This window comes from Muntiacus reevesi, chromosome 14 (assembly GCF_963930625.1).
Source record: "Muntiacus reevesi chromosome 14, mMunRee1.1, whole genome shotgun sequence".
Classification (NCBI taxonomy): Eukaryota; Metazoa; Chordata; class Mammalia; order Artiodactyla; family Cervidae; genus Muntiacus; species Muntiacus reevesi.
In genome coordinates, this window is record NC_089262.1 from 44,627,507 (window position 1) to 44,636,572 (window position 9,066).

Here is a 9,066-nt window from a genome sequence, read left to right on the forward strand (position 1 = left end):
TGAATATACATTTAATTTACTGATTCAGCAAAATTCATCTCAAAACTTTCTGTGATAGATTTATAGTCCATGAACTGTGTACACCCCCTTGTGGTGAAACTTAAATTCTCTAAGATCCTGAAAAATAATTGAGAAAAAAGCTGGGGGGCTCCATATTCTCTTGGTCAAAACTCATTATTCAGTAAATTGCTCTGACTTGAATTCATTTCTGCTGCTGCTGCTGTTCAGTCGCTCAGTCGTGTCTGACTCTTTGCGACCTCATGGACTGTAGCCACCAGGCTCCTCTGTCCATGGGATTCTTCAGGCAAGAATATTGGAGTGGGTTGCCATGCCCTCCTCCAGGGGATCTTCCCAACCCAGGGATCGAACCCAAGTCTCCTATACTGCAGGCAGATTCTTTACCACTGACCCACCAGAGAAGTCCCAATTCATTTCTACTTGATGTTATTGGCTGTATTTAGCAAGCAGGCAAACTTGTTTTTCAGTCCTGAGGGTAGATTCAGAATAGCTTGCATTTGTGGCCAACTGTCATAAATCAGTTTACGTACCCTGCACAGATTACTCATTCTCCCCTAACTCTGATCAGCAGGGCTGTGCTGCTAGAAGCTCTCAAGTCGGAGCCTCAGGAAACCAGGCGGCTTCTGGTGTGAAGGTTCACCCTTGGCATTCCCCGGGTCTGGGCCAATTTATCCATCAATTTCAAGAAACTACACAAGGCCACATTCAGAGCTAAAGAAATAAACTGTGCAATATAGTATCCTCGTCTGTTTTAGGAATCCTTTTTATGTCTATTAAATTACACTTTTATACCCTGCTTCACCACATTACAAATGTAACTCAGATCAAATGAAATATTGGCAGTGTTGCCATGAAAGATGAAAAAAGTGATGACCTCTTCATTGACTATAATATATACATTCCCTCCTCCTTTGCAGGTTATTCTACATTATAAACATATATGCATACTCGTGTGATCTTGTGCACACAGCTTTAAAATGAAGGGATTTTAGGATTCTTTATATTCCATTTCCAACTATAGAACAATTAGCAGCATCAAAATCATGGAACTTTCTGGCTTTTCTTCTCAACGGCATCTGCATTTTTAAAAAGTCATTCCAAATACCAGGAGAGAAATCAGCACAAATTAGCTCTCAGAAGCAAACAAAGAGATCACTTGTCCCTGCGGTTCCAGAGGGGGAGAATGCTGGGAGCTGGGACCCCCACCTACCTGGAGCCTTTCTCTACTCAGTTTTACTGGTTTTCCTTCTTCAACCACAAGGGTCTTGCTGTGCAGAATCCGCGTGTGATGCTGGTGGCTTTCTGAGTCCACCTGCACGTAGACTCCCACATATAAATGTGTATCTTTAACTCGCACTGTTAGGGTGAACATATCGAAGCTGCCACTGCCGTCATGCCTGTAAATCACATGCCCTTGCTTCAAGTCATGCATGGAAAATGAGCCAGGCGGCTGAGCTGTTGACCAGCACGCTGCACGCTATGGGGGCTGCATGATGTGGAACTGGACCTCGTGGTCTGTTCTGACATCTTGGTTTGTGGTGACACTGAGGTTGGCTGTCGTGAGGCTGCTGTCTTTTCCTCTCTGCACGAGCAGCCCCGTGTTGTTGACTACACGGACGTAGGGGTCTGACACGCTGACCTCGAGGAGGGATGACGTGTAGTAGACACCGTCCATTACGAACAACACAAAGCAGGCCGAGTCTGCACCCCGGTGCCTGAAGAGCACGCGTCCTTCCTGCAGGTCTTCTTGCCTGAACCGGTAGAGTTTCTGAGCTGGGTCACTGGCTTGCACCAAGTCCCCGTTCAGGATGCCCCATCGGATGTACAGCAACTGCCCATCATCAAAATCTGAGTCAGGTCATGGTAGCAGAGATCTGAGAGGGTCAACAAGCGCTGGCCGTTCCGCACAACCTGAAGACCTTATCCACCACGCGCACTGGTTTCTCGTCATTCTTTAACTCCACAGAAACGGTGACTTTGATTTCTGTAGACAGATGCTCCGTGTCAAGATCCCTGAATGCTCCCTCTTGGTCTGGTCCTGCGGTGGAGGCCACGAGGAGGAATTTGTCACTCTGGGTCTCAGAGTCATCGTGCTCATATATCAGCCGCTCACCCAGGATGTCTTGATCTGTGAAGGCGGTGATGTTGTCCTGATTTCCAGGAGAATCTGAAGAGCGAATCAGTTTCAGCTTCCCATGCTGCGGACTCTTGGTGACTGTATATTGGAAAGTCCTCTTGTCCAAGGTTTGAGCAAATAATTCCAACTTTGTGATTAATTTCCCTTCTCCTTCTTTTACAAGTAATCCTCTATTTGTTAAAATAATATGCCTCCTCTCTGCTTTAAAGTTGATTCTGAAAGTATAATCTTTTGATTCTATGTGTTTTGCAACCATCAAGAACCTGAAAGTATCTTGTGAATGTTCCCTGGGCCTCTCCTGTGGTTCATAACTTATCTTACCATCTGTAATGTTTTGTTGGCTGAAGACTGAGTTTGTCTGTAGAACTTCTGTGCCAAGTAGCAATTTTCCTTTCTTAGGTGGGGTCAGTAACTTAAAATGCAGTTCCCTCTCAGCTACTTCCACCCCCTCTGTCATGGCCTGTAAGTGATCAGAATTCAATACGTGCCTGCTTATTTTCCTGATCTCAAGGGCAACATTTTTCAGAAGGGTAAACTTTAGCCACTGTATCGTAATAGGAAACACCAGCTCTTCGCTGCTTTTTCCTTCTATGTCAACTTTAAATTTAAAGTGATCCATCCATAACATTTTCTAGTTGCAAATCTTTGAATGTAGTACAATACCGAATCTGACTCTGATCAACAGAACGCTGAGAAAAGGTACTGATTTGTTTCCACTTGCCACCTGGCCCTTGCTGCTGAATTTGGCCAAAGCGAGGTGGATAAGTGATAACGGGTGTCCACCTCAGGGCGTTCACCATTAACCTCCACCGACAAGTTGCTCTGCGTAATCAGGACCGAATTACCCTGCTGTACGGCCACAACGGTCCAATTGGCCACTGCCAAGTCCCAAGGAATAGCCATGACCCGCAACACCACTGTACTGCTAACCAGCTCTCCATCACTTGCTCTCAGAAGAATCCGGGAGTTTGGATGGCCCCTGTGCACATAGAACATGTTGCCATCTCTTAAATCCCCATATGAGAAACCATTAATGGCTCTCCCAGGATCATTGATATTTTCTAAAAATCCAGCATCTGAATTAAAGTTGCCAAGCACTGAGACACTAAGACTCTAGGAATCTGTATCTGGGTCTGAAATATGTATGATATTTGGAGTCAGTCGTTTCTTAGAATTCTCAGACACGAGAAGCAAGTTTCCTTCAGGGAGCTTAAGGTTTGGGGGATCAATTACTGGAATGACAACAATGTTAAACAGATAAGAAACATGTCCTTGCAGATACAGTGGCACTTCCCTCTTGCTGTTGGAAGAGACTGAAAATGTGAAATAATCCCTAGGTTCTTCTGAACCATCATGGACATACCAAACGTTCCCTTGCTCCAAATCCAACAGAGTGAAAACTTTCTCCAGTCCTTGCTCAGGGGAAACATCTAATCGAAGGAACCCATGAACAGGCAGCTCCTTTATTTTAAAGAGTATCTGAGACTGATGGATACCCAAATCCTTTAGCTCCACATCCATATGACTTTGTTCCAGTAAGGCTTGTCCACCTTCTTGGACCTCCAAGTTATTCAAGACCAAGAAACAGCTACTCACATCTTGAAGACTAGCCTTGCCCACCTCAGAGTCAGCAGTGGAAAGGGGAACTTCTGCCAGCAGCAGTTTCTCCATGGTTGTTGCAAAAGGATTTTCATTATCACTGCCCTTCATTTTACACCCAGCAGATATATCTTTGGAAACAAAGGCATCCTTTAATGCTCTCTTTTCTGAGTTGGCTTCCAAGCCTCTTAAGCATCTTTTAAAAGAGATTCCTCCAGCAGATTTCCCAGGCACAGAGGCAAGTCCTAACCTCTTAACTTCTTCTCTCTTGTGTCTATCAAGACCTCCCATGAAGAGGGGGCCTACAGATACAAACAGTTTGCTCTGCAGAGGTAGGTTTGTCCTTACTGTTTGTTCATCCATCATCAGGCCCAGGTACCTTTCAGTGAATCTGAGTTGAATATCGTGCCACTGGTTGTCACTAACTAATCTAAAAGAAGAGAGCTGAGTATCACTCCTATTCCTTCCTACATGAGCCTTCAAAAAACCTTTAACTATTTCCAAAGTGACAAAATCTCTTTCCCTACCTGACTGAAATAAAAGCAAGGCTTGTTGAGTTCCAGTCTGCAAAGCAAATTCCAACAGCCGGTCCCCTTGGACCTTCCACTCTGGGAAGGTGACATAGGTCTGGAGCTAAAGAAATTGATGGCTTCATCCTCCCCTGCAAAAAATTCATCACTGCATCCTAGTGACACCTCATAAACTTTCTTAAAACCAGGGTAAGATCTAAGAGAGGAAAGGATCTCCCTCTGGTTAAACACCACATCCTCCATACAGCCACGGAAATTGGGGAGCTGTCCATCGAGATATGAGACATCAAGTCCACCGCGGCCTGCTATGTAGATTCCATGCTGAAGGTGCAAATTGTGCATCCCACCAGTGATCCGGCCCGTCATTTCATAATGTTTGTCAATAACCAGAGAGACATGATCCTTAACACAGAACAACTCCACTAAATGCCAAGCCAAGTCATCCACACGAAGTCTTTGCTCAGAAAGAAGCACTAGTTCACCTGTCCCCAGATTCACTCTCACCTGAAAGACAAAGAATCACAATTAAGCAATCTCATCTCCTAGTGTTTTATTGAGAAAATATGGCCATTCACAAAGAGAAAGAAAGAGAAACCTGGACATGGAAACCCCTTCCCACATTTATGAGCTACATACTGAAATTGAAATTTTCTGAGTTGGGATATTTAAGACATGCTCGTAAAATTGGGCAAGATCTCAACCCTTACATGTGGCATCTGATTTTATTCTAGTGAAGTAACAATAATCAAGTGTTTTGTTCTCTTTCTCTCACTGTTTTTCCCTCCAGTAATTGAATCACTGTACATTTTTAAAGATTTAAAAAAATCTTACCCGTAAGTTTCCTGATAGAAGTTCTATTATACAGTAGTCATTTACCCCAGTTGCAAGAAAAAGTAATCCCTGTGGTTTGCTGGTTTGAAATTTTAACAGAAGAGATAGCTCAGAGGAAACTTCTATGACATTGAGCCCCACGTAGCTTTCACCATAAAAAGATGCTGTAGGAAAAAAAGAAGTTAGTAAACTTATTACACAGCGACTGTTACACTTATATTGTCATCTCCCTGCAGGAGAGACCCTGCTGAAGACAGCTGCCTTACCCAAGGCCACACCTGCTTCCTGGGGTAGCCCACAGATCTGTCGTGGGGGTATAAATGCTGTGTTCTCTTGCTCCAACTCAGGACACTTCTGATGGGTCAGTCCCTCTTCAGAACTCTCAAGAGGGCTGAGGCTCCTACTGAAACTGAATTGCAAATCTGCTTCTCTATCTACCCAATTCTGCTTCTTTCCCTTCTAAAGGGGCTAATCCTAAGTCGCTGATGGTGAACTGGTTTTATAGTGAAAGGAAACACATTAGCCAGCTCTGAAATATCAACCTATGAGAAATACAGGGCAAGTAGTAGCAATGAGAACAATGAAATTGGATATCCATCCATAAGTTTGAATGAAACTTTGGAAAAGATAAGGAAAAACTAGGATAGATTAGCTGACAATTACAAGGCAGGTGTGAAAGCCAAAGGACTTCCCTCGTAGCATATAAAGTCTTTCTCATCTCCTACAGCAGGTGGGCAGGGGAAGTTGAGACTCTCACCCAGGAAATGGCATTGTCAGCTTCAAAGAAAGTTCAAGTTCCAATCATGTCAGGCTGCCTCTGACAAGTCCAAGGTCTTGTTTGGGAAAGAATGGAAACTTGACTTATGGGATGGGGACATCTGGATTGATGCTCAAATACCCTGTGTCCCTAGATCCCTCTGAACACTCTGATCCTGAAGAAAAGACCCATTCTCTGATTAAAGTGATCCTCCCTTTACTGAAAGAGGATGCAGAAACCTCTCCCCACAAATAACATGTAACCCCCGAAGACATGCCCCCATCTCTCCTCCTGACCACTAGACCCAAAACAAAGCCTAAGTCACAACATAACCTATATGGAGACAGGGACTAGACCCTACAGGAGCTGCAGGATCTATCCAGAGGGTAGTGCCAGCAGCCGGGAAATGCACATGGGACTAAGGATACATAATCAAGGGGGCAGGAACATAAAGTTAAATAGGGGGAGTTAATAATACTTTTGGGGGCACATCCCCACGGATGCAGGATGCAACCTGCTGGCCCAGACAGCTGTAAATGATGTGAACTCACAGCTAAGGAAGATCCTAGAAGCACAAAAAGTGCGATGACCCAGGCTGCGACACCCATGACAGAATTACCATGACAGATGGATGGTGGAAATTCAAGGGACAGAGGTGGTACATCCAGAATTGAGCATGGACAGGACCAGAAGTCATGAGCAAGCTACATGACATGGTGGCCTGGAGCTTCATGTCATCACCTTTCTTGTGTCAGCACCTTTTCCTCAGCTTGTGTATCTGGTTGCCTAATAAGGGAGAAACCCCTTATTGCCAGCTGATGGAAGGACAAAACCCCTAAGCCTGGTTCATGGCTGAGTCAGCATCATCATGTGCATGCAGACTGGAAATGGACTCCAACTACACTACAGTTGCTCTTAGGCATGGCCATGAAACCACCAGTGAGGGAAAATTCTTCCCAAGGTAAAACTATGGGTAGTATATCTAATCATTTGGTTTATATGGAGCCAGAAGTGGCTTGAGTTTAGAATAAAGACTGATAGGTAGTAGCAACTGGCCTGGCCAGATGGGCTTCCTGAGTAACCCAGGCTGCAATGCCTGCTTCTCCTCTTTGTTCCTACAACATTGTGCATTTCTTTATCCTAGCATTTGCCTGGGGGATTAAAATTACTTGTTCATTCATCTATCTCCTGCACCAGTCCATGAGTTTCCTATGACGAGGGATTACCTCTTTTTTGCCTTCCTCTCTCCAATACCTAGCACAGTACCTGGCACCCAGGTGGTATAATAGATTTTTGGTACCCTATTTAGATCTCTTTTAAGAGGTTGGTACATCCATCCCCCAGCTGATGAACTCTGTTATCCAGAAATTTCAGTAAAATCATATCCTCTGTCCTGGAGGGCAACCTCTAGCCAATGACTGATTCAAAGAAGTGTTTTGCTCTCCACATTCCAGAGCTGAGATGAGACCACATCTTTGTTTGGTTTCTTTCCTGCCCTCTCCTGATTCCATCACTTCCTTAAAGTTCTCTCCTGGTAGCACTCACCCAATTATTCACTCCCACAAGAATCCTTTCCTAAGCCTCTCTCTCTAGGGAACCCAATCCAAGCTAGGTAGATAGCAGGCAATCATTTACTCAACCACACTGAAGTAACCAATAAACCTTCATTTTATAGTTGAGTCAAGTCGGGCCTAAAGAAGCTTATGGACTTAGGTAAAGTCAAAGTTAATTTGAAGCAGAGCTGACCAAAAAAAAAGTTGGCATCACCGACTCGATGGACGTTGAGTTTGAGTAAATTCCAGGAGTTGGTGATGGACAGGGAGGCCTGGCATGCTGCGATTCATGGGGTTGCAAAGAGTCGGACACGACTGAGTGACTGAACTGAACTGAACTGACAAAACCTAAGCATAACCAATCACCACGCCAGGGTTTTTTGTTTTTTGTTTTTTGTTTTCACCAAGGTACAAAGTTGATACAGAGATGAACCCGATCTCTTTCAGACTTCCTCAGATACGCAGAAGCATCCTTTTTCCTCATTAAAAACAGCCATTAACAATAAAATTCAATAAAACTAGAATATAGGGACACAGTCATAAAGTTGAAAGAAGCAATTACAAATCCACTAGCTTATCCTTCTGGCTCTCCCATTACTGAAACTCCCCATTCCAATTTTTGACAGACTTAGAGGGTGTATTGTTAAGTTTTCAAAACCAGGAAATGTTTTCTAAATCATAAAATCTACTGCTGAGAATGACTAAGTAACCTTAATAAACAACATCTCTATATTTTCCCATGTTTCACCTCTGGCACTGAATCAATCCCAGTCTCAGCTGATGGCTAGAAATTTCCATTGCCTCAGGGGAAAAACAAGGAAGCAGGTTTAAAACTTCTGGCCTGACAGCCTGAAGCCACATACTTCCAAATCGACCCTAACTTTTGTGGTCCCTAGGAAGTGCCACAAAATCAGAATAAAAAGCAAGAAGAAGCACAAGTAAAACTGGTTTCTAGAAAAAGAAAGGCAATCTCTACCTGCAGTGAAGGGAAGGCTGTACTTGGGCATTTTATAGGAGGGCAGCGAATCAAGTTGAACCAAAAAATCAGAGCAACTTCCTGATTTTGTGTCCTTAAATAAATGGTTAAATGTCTGAATAGAAACCAAAGTTTTGCCATGAGGTAAAGTACTTTGTGTGGAAGGTTTCTGTAATTTTCCCCAGGTAGGTGACTATGTGATTCATTTTACCATTTAGAATTGGCTTCCATTCCTTTTTTCAAACTATATCTTCCTGGATTTTTGTTTGATTTTGGTTTTATGTTCAAGTTTTTTGGCATTTACTGTGTGCCAGGTACTATGAGGGGTTGGTTGGAGAATTAATAAGACAAAGGAACACCCAACCTATCACAGGAGAAAATTGTTTAGAAAAAAAGAGGGTATCCAAGTGATAATAGGAAGGGCTAGAACAGAAGCTTGGCTTGAGCCCAGTGCAGTATGAGAGAAGGAGCAATCTATTAAGGTCTCTCCCTGGCAGATGTAAATATCCCATCCCATGTGCATATTCTGTCCACACAGACTGCTTGGTCCTAGGAATTCAGTGGTGACTGAGAAAGACTGTATATCAAGCAATTACAGTTGCCTGATTATTAACCAGGAAATGCAGACCACAGCAGAAGCACTGGGCCTTGTCAAGGAGGGTAGA